Here is a 16,860-nt window from a genome sequence, read left to right on the forward strand (position 1 = left end):
CCGTGAATCTCCTTCCCCCGGCTGCAAAACTTACTTCAAAGCTTAAGAAATTAAGTGGCAGGCAGGCTCTCGTTAAAAAAAAAAAAAAAGAAAAAAAAAAGAAAAAAGCAATAACAAAAGAACACAGCTTTACCTTCCAGCAAATTACTGCAGCTCCATTTTCTGACCCTTTATTTTTTCACTAGCTCCCTTCCAAGTGATTTCTATTCCTCTCTGGCTCATGCTGGCGGCAGGGCGGCTGGGGAGGAGCCCTGCGGAGGGTCCCCAGCCTGCCGGGGAGCGGGGAGCGGGGAGCGGATCGGGTAACACACCCCGCCGCACACCCAGAGCTGGCTGCAGACAATTCAAATTCCCACTTTAGAAACTTTCAGCAAAACTTGTGTGTCGAGTCTATTTTTGCCTCCTTCCTTCATCCTGTAATAATGCTCTTCGGTCCGATGCAACGCAGCCATCTTTTGTGCTGTGTCTTTCGTACAATCTGTAGATCAAAAGTGCTTTGCCAGGGTAAATCCTGGCTTTGCCAGAGCAGGCTGATCCCTTTCGGTGAATAATGTATCTAGTTTGCAAAATGGGAACAACTGCAATCATGGTGTATTGACTCTTTGCATTAAGTCTCTGCACAAAAAGAATACTCGCCATCTGAATGTATTTAATGGCTATAAATGTGTATATACATGTATAATACATATACGTAGATATATACACACAGATAAATATATATTTATACATTTTATATATACATTTATGTATACATTTAATATATACATATACATAAATATATATATATATACACACTTAAGGCATTCACGCCATATGCCTATGCACACATACACCTCCTGCCTATGCACACATACACGTCCAAATGGGCCAGTTTAATTAGGATAATGGCACTTTCCATGTAAAAACTACAATTAAAAAGTATGAATGATCTTCATAGCAGGCCTTTTATGTTTGCATTTTACCACTCTGTGCAATATACAAAGATGGCAAAGAGAGTAACGTTTATAAACAAGAATGTGAACCTGCAAAAGACAGCCATGCTCTGTGAATCTACAGAGCTAAATACAATAAAAGCTGATTAGTCTTGTTGACAACAGAGCTCATAGACGTTTCAAAGTCCAGTTAATCGGAACAGCCTGACAGCTGCACACCCTAGAAGAACCACTTAAAACAGAAAATAAGTCATGCAATTAGATGCTTGCAGAATGAAAGCATTTCTTACTAAAATAATGAGATTAATATAATTATGTGCAATCATTAGCTGTTGGTCTTCATGAAGATGACTAGGGTTGTGTCTAAATGATCAGCTCAACTCTCTAAAACCCTCGTTCATGAGAAGCCTCATGTTTCCCTTGTGCTGCAGGCTTGAGCTCCCATGCCAAAGCTCCAGCTGTCTGGCAAGATCTGAGCCAGCAGCAGAAAGGAAGGTTCAGAGACCCACTTTGGTCATCCCCCTTGGGGAAGGTTGAGCATGGCTTGTCAAAGGGAAGTCAGACTTTGCAGATCACTACTGGGTTATTTGGAAGGATTCAGTCAGAGTGTGAGGAAGATAATATTCTTGATGTATTCTACCTGCATTTCTAAAAAACTCCTGGCCGTGTCTCCCACCTTTCTCAGGGAAGATAATCTGCCAGGGGAAAGGAGGTAATGGTCTCCTAAAAAGGTGTAACTACTCAAAAGAAAGGCAGCAAGGAGTGGCAATACCTGGTTACTCTTCACAGCAGAGGGAAGTGGAACTTCACAGGCAAGCGCATGCAAATTGGTGCTGCTCAGTGTGTTGCCTGGGTGAGCTGGAGAAGGCAGAAAGACCATCTATGGATAACAAAAATCTCTTAGAAAGTGAAGATGAGGGCTCAGAGTGGAGAACTGAAGAAGGAGTTCATCATACTGAGTGGGAAACAAAAGACAGATGGAATTTGGTGGAAATACAAAGTAACACACGTGGGAGTGAAGTCACATCCAAGATGACGTGCTCTAACATATTATTAGGCAGGAACAATATTTTATAGTAGTTAATGCAGGTGTTGAATACATTTTTAATCACCAAGGAGTGCACTGAATGCCAGGAATTGCTACAAAAGGAATAGCAAACAAAGCAAAGTAGATCACTCTGACGCAGTGAACTCCTGGTGCACCTGCATCTCGGGTTCCATGCAGAGGGCTGGTTCTCTGTCTCAGAAAAAACGCTACGTGTGGCAGAGGTACACACAGGGCCAAAAAGAGCGATGTGAAGCATCAGCTGGGTCCCATGCTGGGAATGTCCAAATAGTCTTTTCCATGTGGAAAAGAAAGTGCTGAGAAGGGATATTACAGACAACTGCAAAAAGCCCAAGTGGGACAGGGAAAGTGAAAGAAGACTTTTTCTTCCAGTTCTGGAGGAGGTGAAAGGAAGCTTAGCTGCAGGCTTTTGAGAAGAAAAAGGTAGTTCTTCACACAAAGCATAATAAGGGGTTCAGATATCTGCCACCAAACATCGTGGGTACTAGAAGATTACATGAGTTCAAAAAACAAAACCGGTGCCGGAGCAAATTCACAGAAGAAAAACCCATTAAAGGTCACTAAATATAAAGACACTGACCTCTGGCTCCAGAAATCCTCAGCTGCAAATTGCTGGGCAAGTGTTCTGTGCCATTATTGTGTGCCCTGTACTTACATTCTTCCTCTGGGCATCCTCTGCTGCTGGCTGTTGGACAGGACATGAGCCACACGGACCTTTAATTCCCCTGGGTAGGGTCATACTCGTCTCCTTCACATGCTGTTAGGAGAACCGCTTTTCATCCTGAAGCTCGGATCTCACTGCAGTCATATTTTATTGTCTGAAATAGCACAAATTCTGGCTTGCATTTTTTTTTTTTCAAATGGTGGGATAGCCCAGTTCTTTCTCTCCCCCATTCTATAAACATCTTTACATATTTACAAATTACACATATAAATGCATCTGTTAATAGGAATAAAATTCTTCTGGTAAAAAACTGTTAAATCATTTTTATTTAGTGTACTACTCTGGCTTTCTCAATATGTTCAGGAGCAAAGCTTCCAAAGAGTCAGTAATGAGTTTACACTATGTAACTCAAAAATTCATTAATTATTCTAATCTACAATAACTATTATTAAGAACTCCACATTAAAGGTAATAGTGAAGCTTCAGGATGGTAGAGCACAACCATGCAGAGCCCAATGCAGATACTGAACTAAACATATAACATCTTTTCACCCACATTTTTATATCATCATATACAACACAACAATGAACGCTATTTTTTGAAATGCACATCTGGTCTCTTCCATTGATACCAGAGCTGAACAATAATGAGGAATTTCCCCTTATACCAAATGGGGGGGGGGCGGGGGGGGGGGGCGGGGGGGCGGAAAGGCTTTTTTACATTTTCTGTGAAGGAAAGGTGGTAGCAGGCAAGACAGTCATTTGGCACTTGAGAAGTTGTGTTTGGATAGAAAAAATATTCCTTTTAAAACAGTAATGCAAATGAGGAACAGCTAATGGAAAAGTAATTTCCAAAACTTGTGTTTTGACAGTGATGAGATGGGATTGCAGCTGAACTTTTCCATTTGTTCCTTCTCCTCCTTCCCTAAAGTAGCAGTAAAATGCAATGTATTTCACATAACATAACAGATTTATATATGCCAATGCATCAGATTTAGGCCTGATGTTTCAGGCCTGATGATGAAATCAGAGTTTCTTTGGTCCAGCTCAAAAGGACAGCAAAATACTTGATGAGTATTTAATTCTCACAGTTTCTAAGAGAAACAGATTTTCATTTATTTCTATTAGAAATACAAAGAAAATTAAGTTCAGCTAGAAAATGCCACATGTCCAAACCCAGTCAGATCTATCAGTGGTAACTTCAAAGGTGATTTTTTTAATTCCACCTGCAGTTTTGAATTCCAAAGACTAACCCGACACAGAGGATCTCAGGTGTAAAAACTCAGGACAGCAGTAGTTGCACTGCAGTTCCCAATACCCCCTACGTACGTTTGTGAGCTTTGTAGAACAAGGAGGTGTTTCCATTCTAGATTACCAAGGATGTGCTTCTGCGAAAGCCACACAATTCAACTTGAAATAAGCTTTTTCCTGTCTTTCTTATACATAACTTATCACACCCAGATTTTAATATTTGTGTTCTTGTTTCAAACCTACTCTGCCCATTTATTATGTAAGTGGCACTTTGATCTTCATTCTGTTCCACAAATTTAGTAGAAAAGCTGATTTTTGGTGCCACTTTTTATTAGTGGGATAGTTGGAACTGCTGATAAAAGGCTATAAACTTTGGTTTTAGGAAAATACTGATTAGTGCTTACATTTAAGTATGAGAACAGTCTCCTGTCTATTCCACAAAGTATTTATGGCTGTGCTTTACTTTAAGCACATGCTTAAATTCAATTACCTTCATTTTAATCATGGGCCTAAGTGCTTTGCTCTCTCAGGGTAATAAGAACATTTAGCTGGCTGGGCTTGTTTTTAAGTAAATCTCATACTCGCAAGCACAAACTGACAAATATGCAAATAAGAGTTACCTTTTTTGCCTAAAGACAGAAAATGATAAATGCAGTAGTTTTCCAGTCCATGAGGGGAAACACCTAGGCATGGAACAGATTTCCATTTCCCTGATACTATCATATTAATTGTCTGGTAGTGAAATGCTGCCTTGCAAGAACAGATTGTGCTATCTTTGATCTCCTTCTGTCCATGAGCAAGGAGAGACATAAGTGTTATTTTCCATTAAAATGAAGAACATTTGTTTGCTTGTTTGCTAGACAAAAGCAAATGGCTTTGAGACATTGTGGGCCACAGCTTCACTTGATACAAATTGGCACATCTCTTTCATTCCAGGGGAATTACACTAATTTTACACCTCAGAGTACATCTCAGAGACTTTCCACGTCATGTATAAACTTGAATAGAGAGATTCTGTATCTTGAGGTGAGATCATAATATGCAAGTGTTTCACAGACATAAAACTATGAGGTCTGGGAATGCTTGACAGTAGCTAGTAAATACAGTGTGGTCTAGTCATTAAGTGGGACCAATTGTTTATAAGAAGAATAAACCAGTTGGTAGGCAGAGCCAAAAAGCAGTTTTCTTTACCATGGAACTCCTAATTAACAGCTTCTCCCCACCGAAGCAGTAAAATGCAAAGTTATGGTGTTACTAAGTCTTACGTGGCTCAAAGAAACCCTTTCAAATGTCATTAACATTTGAACCATTCACCAGAGGAGTGAGCATTTTAAAAAGAAGTAAAAGAATAATTGAAAAATTTGAACATAAGCCAGTTTACACCACTGGCTAGAGCATTTCTAATGCAAATTGAGAACTGACATAAAATAATGCCAATTTTACTACCATTCAATTTTAAAGGAAATAAATTGTGTTATGGTGTCATGGTTACTTAACTAACATGAAATAAAAGATGTTCAGAAGTTTCTAACACTCCTAGTGCTTATGGAGAATCAATCCCAGCAAAACTGGATTTTCTGTTTCCCATATAATTATTCTTTCCCATGCAAAAATTCTATGAATAGCGATATTAAGGAAGGCTTGGTGTAAAAAAAGTACATTGAATGTGGGTAGCATGCTTCCATTTTTATCTGGTGAACATTACGGCAATTATTTTCATATACAGGAAAAAATATTCCTAGCGGAAGAGCAACAATGCTGAATGGATATTGGGAGAACTTCGGACAGGAAACTTGTTACCTTCAGAACCAAGAGTTTTGAAAAGTTTTGAGTGATTCACAACCAGTTTAGAGAGCTGAGAAATCACCACTGGCTGCTTCATCTCAGCAAGAACTGGAAGATGGCTGTGGGTACAGCCAGGGTACTGTGGGTGCCAACACCCGGACCGCCACAGGCACCTTTGAGGATGTCCCCAGCAGAAGGAAGAGCCATCGCTCGCACCGTCACGCACCCAGGGAGCTGGTCCAGCCTGGAGAGCTAGAAGCAGAGTGGACTTTCCCTCCTGCAGGCCAGTATTGCTGCAGGAAGCAAAGATGAATGATCATGAAGTGAAACTATGAGAAGTTTGCAACGAGCACCCAGGATTTTCTCTCAAATTACAACATATTGGTACGGCTGCTGATTTGATGCTTCAAAATTTATGTACAACAAAATGCTGAGTAGGATGGATTTCCCAGTTCCTACTCCTCACTGGACCGACAAATACCTTTTTCTAACTTGAAGAAATATCAGTTTTGGTTTGCAGAGATCAGGCTCTGGCTGTTGCTCCCCCTGTCTGCCTTTTGCCCTTCCTGCTTACTTTACACAGAGAAGAGTGTAATGTCATGTATAAGCCCTAGATATATTATTTGGTCCTTTCTTCTAAAAAGAAAAAAAAAACAATCGGGGGCAGAATGATTTCAGGCTGTTCAAATTCCTGACATCGAAAACGCTGTGGTTAGTCAAAGATAATCCTGTTATTTCCACTAGTTTTACACCACTATAACCATCACTTCCCTTTGGGTGGTTATGAACCTACATCAATGCAAAGGGAGAACAAAGTTAGACCATCCCAGCGTCTGAGTACAGAAAGGCTTTTGGGCCGCCATAACAGTTCAATTCCTTGTTGTAAATGACAATAATTCAGGACAATTCTGCATCGCTTCTTTGCATTTAAACATCAAATAACATGCAAGGCTTCAAAAATGCTTTCAATCTGCACTGCAAATCAGAGAGGGGAAAAAAACCCAGTAAGAGTTAATAGTTTCTTTGGAGCAAATTATCATTTACAGCTGGCTCACCATTAATGTGTACCTGAGCAACCACTCCAAGTTCACAAAGTTCAGTGAATTCAGTAATATTTAAATGAATTATTGTATATTAAAGGCCAAGCGTTATGGGTTTTTTATGCAGGCAAAAGCCTCGCTGCTTCCTTTCTGAATAGGGCCTGATTAACGACAGCAGAATTCAGCTCTATGTTAATGCACCATTTAGTGCCCCGCTTTTGCACACCGCAATGCTACATCTGTGCCCATTTCATGTTCTCAGTTAAATTAGAAGCAAAAAAGAATAGAGTAAAATGGTGCATTCCAAGTATCTCACACACAGTCTTGCTCATAAGCTGAATGCCCCTTTTTGTAACCAAAAAGGACCAGAAACAGCGTCCTTTCCCAACTGGAGGTCTTTTTTAAATCTGGCTTTTAAAATCCTTTATGGTAGCAGAGAGAAAAAAACAACCAAATAGTCTATACTGATGCTCTGCTTGCAGACTGTCCTCCATTGCAAGGGGCACAATGCGCTTCCCTGGCCAATGCATGGTTGCGCAAGAATCATCCATTTTTATCACTTTCAGTTATTGTTTCCTTCCCTCGCCACAAATATTTCCCACAGTGCCACTGTTTTCTCTTGGCCTCCTTACTCATCCAAGCTAATAGTTAGGGGCACACTGGGTATTTTGTTATGCTTTTTTTTATGTTCTGGTAGGCATGAAAACACTCAGTAGGGATTCCATTATGTTTTAGCATTTGTGTTGAAGGGTGAAATAACTTCACAGCCTGTCAGAGGAGTGATGCATCATGAATAGTTCCTTCTTTATTCTACATATTTTTATTTAAACATTCTTAACCATGTTTTGTAACAAGCTGCTTTCACTGTACTAGACTGTCTGGAGGAGGAGGATCTGTTTTAATTTTTAAATGACCGTGAAAGATTGGAGAGAGCAACAAACAAGAACATCTCTGTATTAAGTTGTCAAACTTTTTGCAGGGATCTGAGGCTGGAGAGTCAAAAGTTAGCAAAGAGTTTTTACCTTCATTCAATATTTTGCTGCCCTTGTTTTCAAAAATTTGCATTGTTCTCACCTGGGTATTTGTTTCAACTCAAACTTTGACAACTTTGTCTCTTCTGTGATTTCCTTGAAGACTGAACGTATCAGAATTTGCATGGGCAGAGCAAAGGGCAAACCAGTGTAAAAACCCCATTGGCACCCCTTTGCTGATAACCTTCACATTCTTGTCAACAAATCCTATGTTTCCAACACAGATGATGTCAGATTTGCCATTTTTACTGTGTTATAGAACTCATATCATTACCACATTCAACTAAATAACTGCGCCAAGCCATTGGTTAGTGGACATCTCTGATAAATTCATTTCCGTGAAACACCCAAACCTCCTTGTGCGATATTAGATACGTGAAGGTTGCTTAGTCTTAGCAAGCGGCCCTGCCTGGAAGGGGCTGTGATGCAGGCCAAGGGTGGAGCATCAGCGAGAGAGAAGAGGAAAGGGCATTTTCCTCCTCTCAAAGCTTCTCACGATAAGTGCAAGCCAGAAGTTACTGAGTGTTCCTGACTCTTCCTCAGCTCTTTAAAACAAGTACGTCAGTGATGGAAGGATCTTGTATACTCACAAGATGAAGCTGAGTCACAAAAAGTCTGCAAAGCCTTCTCAGTCTGACAGCACCCTTCTGACTTACCCCAGCTCACTTTTGGGTTTGCCTTTGCAGTCTCTCAGGGGTTGGCCAACTCCACCAACTCTGATGGTACATCAGACTGGGATGACGCACCAGCAGTAGTACAGCCTTCATTATCTTGCCTTATGCACTAACCTGTGCTCATCACTAACATTTCTTCAATAAGCTGTGACATTATATATTCCACCCAGATGTCCAGCCTTAAAAACAGCCTAGACACTGAATTCTAGAATGTGAAGTTGAAAACGTAAGAGCAGTTTCTTCACAATACTTGAATCAGGAGCATCTGTTGTCCCTTTGCCCTAAACCCCACCCATGGTGAGCACGACACACGTGCTGCCCGGAGGCAGGCTGAGACTTAGGTCATGACTCAGAGTGTTGTTAATCTTCCTTCCTTAGGGTTTCCTTCCTCCCTGCCTCCAGGAAGTGGGTCTTACACCAGCTTTCTGCCTGGAACAAAGGGTGGCCCCACCGTGGCATCTTGGGCTAACCTCTTGCAAAGGAAAGGAGTTCACTGCACACACAGCCCCATCAGTTCCTGCTGACATCCAGGGAAGGGACAGAGCTGCCCTGCTGAGACCGCTGGCTTTGATGCTCCTCCTGGTAGTAGTATCAGGAGCATCAGGCTATGGGTTTGCTAAGCAAACCTGGCCAGGTTTGAGCACTCTGTGCAACGTCCTTCATTTCATTCAGCATCCACAGTACCAGGATGCCAGTAGCCAGCAGCTGTGAAAAGCAGGGTCACGAAGTGCAGAGACTGTTGTATGGATTCAGTGGTGTGGATGTGCAAACTAACTAGCACCAAAATAACACCAAAAATTTTTAGAAAAGCAGTAAAACATTTTGGACCTGTCCTGAAGATGAGTTGTCATTCATTTACTATAATAGGAAAAGCTGAAAGGAAGCTTTAGCCTCAAAACCTGTAGTGTACAATAACAAGGTGCCTACAACATGATGGCAAATCTACACAAAATAAAGAGAAAATTTTAGGAAGCTCTGCACCGTCATTCTAGGCTAAGGAATACCATGTAATGGCTGGGGGCTGCAAAAGGGATTCAGTAAATTTAGAAGTACGGAGGTAACAGTAGCTTGTTTTTTCATCAGTTCCATGGTTTTGGTAACAAACTCCTTTGCTGCAATTTTCTAAGAATCTTGAGAAAACCTTTTTTCCACGTTCTGAAAATCAAATCAGCAACTCTCTTACTGATCCACTTCTGGGGATAACTGTGAACCGCAGGGTAAAACTGCTGGCTGCATGCAGCTTATGCCTAAAGGATAGACGAGACTACGCTCTCTCCTGCCTCACAGACATTTTATCAGCTGGAAGAAAATTAATAACATCCCAGCACTGATTTGCATTCACAAGCTCAATGAAAGAGAGGCAATGCAGAAAAAGTAATCACATGGGAATGTACAGAACATCTAAACCAGCAGGAAAAGATAGTGTATAGTCGAAACACAGGTGCTTCATCATCATATTTTCACTCAAGTATGCGTATCCTCAAATAACCTGCACAAAAATCCCTGGAGAGGTGGTGGTAGGAGAACTCTGGAGGATGACAGGAACAGTCTGAGGAGGACACAGAGCTGGCACTGGAGGACTGGAGGCAGCAAGAAGGTTGTGGGTTAAACTTCACATCAATATAAAGCTGCCAGCTCACAGGCTGGGCTCTCTGGTGGGTGCCCTGCTTGTATTTTCTCAGAACAACAGATAGGAACTGAGTTTCGTGTAAGAGAGCTATGGTGGTTTGTGAATAGAGAATAAAGAAAATACACCCTTTGGGTTTTCTTGGCCATGAATTTACAGCTAATAATTCAACATCGGGTTGAGAGGTGGACCCTTGCTGAAGAAGGGGAGAGGAGAGGGCAGAGCTGGACACCACAGTGCGCAGCAGTGCCAGCTGCCATGAACAGCAGCGTTCTCCATGCTGAATATGCTGAAACTAAATCACAATAAACCAGATTCTGTAAGTCTGACAGTATCAGCATACACGTTACTCTGGTTACATGCTCCCTTCGTCAGGGTAAGAGAGGTGCTTGAACAGCCAGAGCTGTTGAGGAGCAGATGCTTGTGCACTTTTCTACCACCTCTGGACAGAAGAAGGAAGGAGAGAAACCATGTATGCTTGCAATTATAAACCAGGGGCCTGATCCAGAGTCTATTGAAGTCAACAGAAGGGTTTCCATTGACGTCAGCAAGCTCTGGGATGGGCCCCCAGAGCTTCGCTGCATGTTAACAACGTCTTGACTGATGTCAGCTGGAGTTTTGCTGGGTTTCAGGACTGGCTTGGATGCCCAGGCTTCCTCTCCTTGCATGATGGGTAAAAGGGCAGCCTGCAAGCACGGGGCAGCAGGTTTTAAGGCTGGTTCTAAACAAGGACCAAGCTTCAGCATATTGTGCAGCAGCCTTGGGCTGTGCTAAATTAATGCCATCTGCTACTGGCCTTCCTCCCCTCGCCTCCTCCCACCTCCTCCCTCAGGGGGCTTCTGACAGTGGAGAATAGCTGGAGTACAGTCACAAGCATCACGCCTCTTCCTGTCCCTAACACACCCTTTACACCCTTTGTTTCTCTCTAAGTGTCATGGGTGGAGTAGAGTCCCAGTATGCTGGCTCCAAACCAGCTGGCAGCATCTGGCCAGGCTCAGCCCCATTTTGCCCGGACTTGGAGGACCTGTAGCAGGCAGAGCCTCTGCTCTTCAGTCTCCAGGGGTTAATGATGGTGGGTTTTTTCGTCCAGGAGAGGAGTTATTTTCAGTGACGTCACCACCCTGCCAGCCGAAAGCTTATGAACTCTCCAAATTCAGAGAGAACTGCAAATACTGTGTGAAATCTCTCCTCGCCCTAGGTTAAAACCTTTGCCAACAGCCCTTTCAGGGGCTCCCACCGCTAGTCTGAAAGTTCAAAAGGTAGGAGCCATTTCTCACCATCAGTGTTTGCAAAATGGGATCGAAAATAAAGTTCCTAATTACATTTGGCATTTCTAATAGCCGGTCTCCCACTAAACAAATGACATCATTTGTGGCATTGGCAGTAAAAGAGCCCACTGTAAAGGACTGTAAACAAGAGTCCATCCAGCCTCCTCCTGCGCTAACAAAAGAAAGGGAAAGGGGGGGAATCTTGCTAAATGACCACGATGTTCACATTGCTTTTTGAGTTATTAGACATGTCCTGATACCTCTACAGAACGGGTTTGAAACGGGGGATAGAAAACACTCAGAAACTGGGACGTTTGGCAACCATAAGGACATCACTGCACTCAGCACCACGCAGCTGCTCAGGCTGAGGGCACAGCCAGCCCTTGCCTTTCTGGATCTGAACTCTGTGAGGCTGGATTGAACCTCCTCCTCATGACTGAATGCTGGATTTGACGTTTCTGTGGGACACATTTTCCAAGACAGGATTTATACTCACAATTCCTCTTGGAAAAATGATTACACGTCATTGTGTTCTTCCTCACACCAGGTAGTGCGCTCCTTGCCCTCACCTGCGGGTATCACAGCTCCCACCTCTGTTGAATGGGGTATTTAAGGCTAAAAGGAGCTCCCTCTAGAGAGGAAGAAAGCAGCTTTTCCCCAGAAGGGAGGAGCTCTGCACGATTTTGGTGTAGTGTTATCAGTCTGGCCTTTCGGGGGAAATACAAGGGGTGCGGGAGCTGCACACCAAATCATGGTTTAGGGAACAGACTAAAATCCCTTCCCTCCACTCCCCCCCAAAAGAACAAATTATAATCTCGCAGACTGCTGTATTTCAGTCTCAGTTCATGTATTTTCTAGTTTGCCCCTGTACAGCAGCCTGTCCCGTGGCTGTGCTGGGAATCAGTGCAACGCCAGCTCTGAGCAACCTGTGCTGCCAACACAGGAGGATTCTTAAGAGCTCTCCTTTCCCTGTAACGATCCTGTTCGACTCTGCTTAGTTTGTGATATTTGAGGGCATCGCAGCGTGAAGTGGGATGAACACAGACCATTAATTGTAACAGGATGCGGTTAGAGGCTTTTTGATACCTACATGCCTGTAACTGTAACCTGCATTCAGCTATTTTCAGCCCTTCATGCAAACAGAAGTAACATTTGCATTCAGATTGCCCTTAGTGCATAGATGTGCTGGGTGATAAATTAAAAGTACAGTGGAAGGGCAATACCCATCTCTTCCATGTCAAATATGTATATTACTTTTTGCCTCGCCAGGTACTCTAGATGGGTGGCCTTTGCCAGATTTCTTTTTAGGCAATTGCACTCACCACTGAAAATCAGCTGCTCATTTGGACTGTAAGTCCAACTATGATCTTAATATTTTCCCACTGCTCGATTTTTAAAATCTCATTCCTAGCTGTGCTTCTGATAGCGTCCTTACCCTAAGGAAAGATCTTCTCCGTGGTCTTTCTTTCCATTTCAAAAGTAAAATACAGGATACATTCTGGATCCAAGCAAGTGGAAATACCCCCTCTGCTACAAAGTGAATTGGATTCATAATGTTCCTTTCTCTTATTAATTTAGTTGCAAGACATTCTCTGAATCACTCGCAGTATCATCATGCAAACCCTTTCACGGTAGTTAGGCTTTATTCATAGGAACACTTGCCTTGCGGAGTGTGAAAGAGGCCATTTATGCTTAATAATGATAATAACCAGCAGTTGGAGACTGGGAAAAGAAAGGAAAATAAAACCCCACAGAACTTTACAGGAAAGGACATTTAGTGTTGCCAGGAGGGTGAGAAGGTCAGACATCTGGTGCTTAGTCTCACCCCGGATTACAGGCAGGAATGCACGGCCGCGGAGGTGGGGCTGGGCCGGCTGCCGTGGCAAAGGCGCTCGTGGCCGACAGGACTTTGGGGTGCCCCGGTGTGCCCCCCGTTTGCACGAGTCCTTTTTTGTTTGGGGGTGCAGAGCACAGAGCAGGCTCATTCTGCACAGCCAGACTCCCAGGGAACAAACAACAAGGAGGGGAAAATAGTGTCCTGAAAAGGTTTTGGAAATTAAGCTGGGGTAAAGACTACCAAGGAAGTATTTAGGAAACCCGTCAGAAATCATGTCGTATTCATCCTTGTTAATCATGAAAAACCCCCAACAAACAGGGATGACAGAGACCTGCATGGCCTCACTTGGTGGTCCCAAACTTTCAGGGCATAGACCATCAGATATTCATAAACACATGTGTGCTTTGAAAAGCCAGCTGCAAACCACCTTGCCATTTGTAGATTCTTCCATAAGGGGCCACAGACGTTGCTGCTTTATTCCGCTGTAGAAAGGCAAAAACATTGCAAGTGTGCTGACACTGCGAGTGTCAAAACCATGCAGTGTTCTCCTGTGAGAGTAGTGGGATGGAGAGCTCATATGGGCATCTCTCATTTGGCCACAAGTCATTGAAATACACAGAGTAAGGGGATCTACGTTTTCCTACAGCCCAGAATAACTCCTGAGTTTAACCTCTTGAGTTTAACCATCAAGAGCTCAGCAGCCCACAAGAAAAGGAATATCTTATCAAACCCTGCAAGATCTTACAATGTTTTTCCTTTGGTGCTGCAATTTCCGCAACCCCAGCATTTATTGTCAGTTACCTCAAACATTTTCTATGTCCAGTTATGTTCATCTCCATCTATTTTTAACAAAAAAATAAACTCAGATGCACATTGGAGCAGTACAGTATTTCTCTTGAGTATCGTAAGATTGATTGATCACATCTTTTCCTGGCATTTAGTCCATTGGTTTATGAATTATTTTGTTACGCTGAGTACATAGTTAATAGTTTAATGGCTGGAAGTGATTGTTCTCGAAATATGGATGGAGTTGTCATGGTAATACATTGCTAGGAAGATTAAGGCATGCTTAAATTAAGGCATGCGTTGAATTCTCACTTGCTTTAGCTACTCTTCCCTTGCCATGTTTGGAGAACATCCTATCTACTTCAATCCTCCAAGACATCTTACTGGATTCCCCGTCAAGTGACTAACCCAATGCTTTGGGTCACCCATTTGCCACCCCTGGGCTCCGGCCAGTCCCATGCAGCACACGTAGGGGCCAGCATGCGTAGGGGCCAGCAGGGCCGCCACTGGCCTCCAGCCCTGCCTGGTTTGCAATACCAGGAATTCTTTCCAGCCCCTTTGAACTAAATCCTGAACAGACTCGCACTCTGCTGGAGCATTTGGCTCCAAGATACACAGGAAGGTTTTCAAAAGCTCAGAAGAATTCAGACAATAGTGAGAGCTGGTTTTCTAGAATTAGTTTTTTAAAAGCATCAATAGTGAAAGGTGGGGCCTGAGGAGATTTTCATAATCATGTATTGAAAATGTTGCCCTGGGGTTGCCTCCCGCATGCCCCACACAGCAATTTGTTCAGAGAAAGTCACTGTAGCAATTCCTATCAGAGACTCTGATAAAGAAGATTTTGGTTGAGTGTCTCAGTGCTTCTGGTAGAGCAATAGCATTTCTGGCTTCTGTTGGAAGAGATCAGGTGACACCAGTTAAATCTCTGGTCACCTGAGACCTGTCACTGGGGATTTTTCACGCAGCCTCACTGACAGAGACAGGGATCGTGTTTGTGTGGGTGGGAAGGGAGAAGCATCGATTCCCCAAACGCGGCTCCCTGGAACCAGCCTATTTCGGTGTTCTCATTAGATTTGGTCTGTGCCTCCCCATCTACACACAGTGAAAAAGAATATATACTAAAACCTCATCTTTGAGAAAATTGGGATGGGCAAGAAGCATTATTGGCAGTCCCATGCAGGGTCTCAGATCCATGCTGGAAGTTGAAACATGAGCAAAAAGAAACCCTCAGACAATGAAACTCAAGGGAAAAAGAAAAAAAAAGAAGAAAAAAATAGAAAACCCCCAAGAAAATAAGAGGCCAGTCTATGAACACGTGGAAATACAATTTTTAGAATTGCCTAAATGAACCAAAAGCCCTATATTTATTTCTGAACATCCGATTGCTGTGGACAAAGCAAAGCCACAGCAATAAGAGCAAAGAAAACAGTTAATTGTCAAACCCACTGACGTGGAGTAATAACTACTCGTTGCGATTGCAGTCAACACCTCTTGTAAATCCAGCAAATAAATATTCACTGCCCTGTACGTGATCTGCAGCTTGCAGCAAGGATGACCCCAAGTACATCCCAAGCACATGGGAAAAGGATCAAAACAAAAAGCACGTGATAGTTCTTAACAGAAACTACGTTATCCATGGAAGGGACAAACACACATGGCCTTCAGATCCGTGTAAAACAATACCAGGGCTGCAGCAGGGCTGAAGCTGGGAAAAGCAGATGCTGCCCAAAGCAGAACCTGCTCAAGAAGTTTAACATGCACAACACACATCAGGAAATGAGAGCGCTTTCATGTGAGCAGAGACGAGCTCGCTGCAAGCTTATTGCCAGCTAGTGCCGATGGACCAAAGGACAGAGAGGGTTGAGAGGTAGAATTTAGCCCCGTAAGTTCACTCGGTCTGGTTGAGTTAGCCCCTGTGTTCAGCTTCTTGTGGAGCCAGCTACAGAAACGAGGCCTGGCGTAAGGTCAAGAGCTGCTGAAAAACATAGGAACAGTTCTGCAGCGTTTCCCCTTAAGAGACGCTATTATCCACAGCAAGGAGCAGAAAATTTCAGCTGGTGCTCATCCATGGGAAATAAAAAACTCACACAAAGCATGGCAGGAGGGGGGAAATCCCCCCCAAACCACATGTTTTTGCCTTCTTCAAAGATGCATTCAGTTTAACCCTCACATCTAGAGCCATTTCTGCAAATGTAAGAAACCCATCTGCAGCCTTTAAGAGATGCCAAATCCATTGTTTTGGCTAGAGAGTAGTGTTGGGCCAGCAGAACAGACTAGATGATTTACTGAAGTCCCTTTCCCAGTGCTTGCCATAATTTTATAGACCAATTACAAGATGTAGAGAGTTTAAAAACATCCAAGGCCAACACTGGCCTCCTCGTGCAGTACAAACCTGTGCAAGTTGCATGGAAGTTACTGGCATTGTTTCTAAGGACTGATACATCTTAATTCTTTCAGTTATTCCCAGTTCACAGTAACAGGCATGGAGAATTTTCACTATGTTTATGGCTGATTTAGAACTGACTCAACTTCCGGCTCAGCCATGAAAAAGTGGCAGATAAATGTCATTAAATGGACAAATATTGATGGTGTTTGAGTGGACTGGGTATCTCCAGAGGAATGCTCTCCTTGAGTAGTCCTGGAAGCGGGTGTGGGGCTTCCCCTGCGTGCATGGTTGGGCATTCCCTGTTTTCCACACACACAGCTCACAGACCGGAGGGAAAGAAACCCCCGTACACAGCTACAGCTGCCTGTGTGAATAGGAAAGGTCTGTTCCCCACATTTCAGGTCCTCTGTTCTCTTTCTACACCAGAGTTTTGTCATCAAATCTTGATGTGCTAAGGCAGCAGAAAAGACCAAAGCTTTCCTCCTCTGTCATTATAGAGCATGAATAGGTGAT

General features: G+C 43.1%; 1 protein-coding gene across 1 annotated transcript in view; it reads right to left on the reverse strand.

Annotated features, from left to right (window-relative positions):
- The window catches only part of SMAD5 (SMAD family member 5), a 30,581-nt gene extending 30,107 nt beyond the window's left edge, over positions 1-474 (reverse strand). The window contains exon 1 of the mRNA XM_080398498.1: positions 134-474. The gene's annotated coding sequence lies outside the window, so the exon portion shown is untranslated. The remainder of the gene's footprint in view (positions 1-133) is intronic.
- Positions 475-16,860: the final 16,386 nt, after the last annotated feature.

Source organism: Falco punctatus, assembly GCF_963210335.1.
Source record: "Falco punctatus genome assembly, chromosome: 8".
In the NCBI taxonomy this organism is placed as follows: Eukaryota; Metazoa; Chordata; class Aves; order Falconiformes; family Falconidae; genus Falco; species Falco punctatus.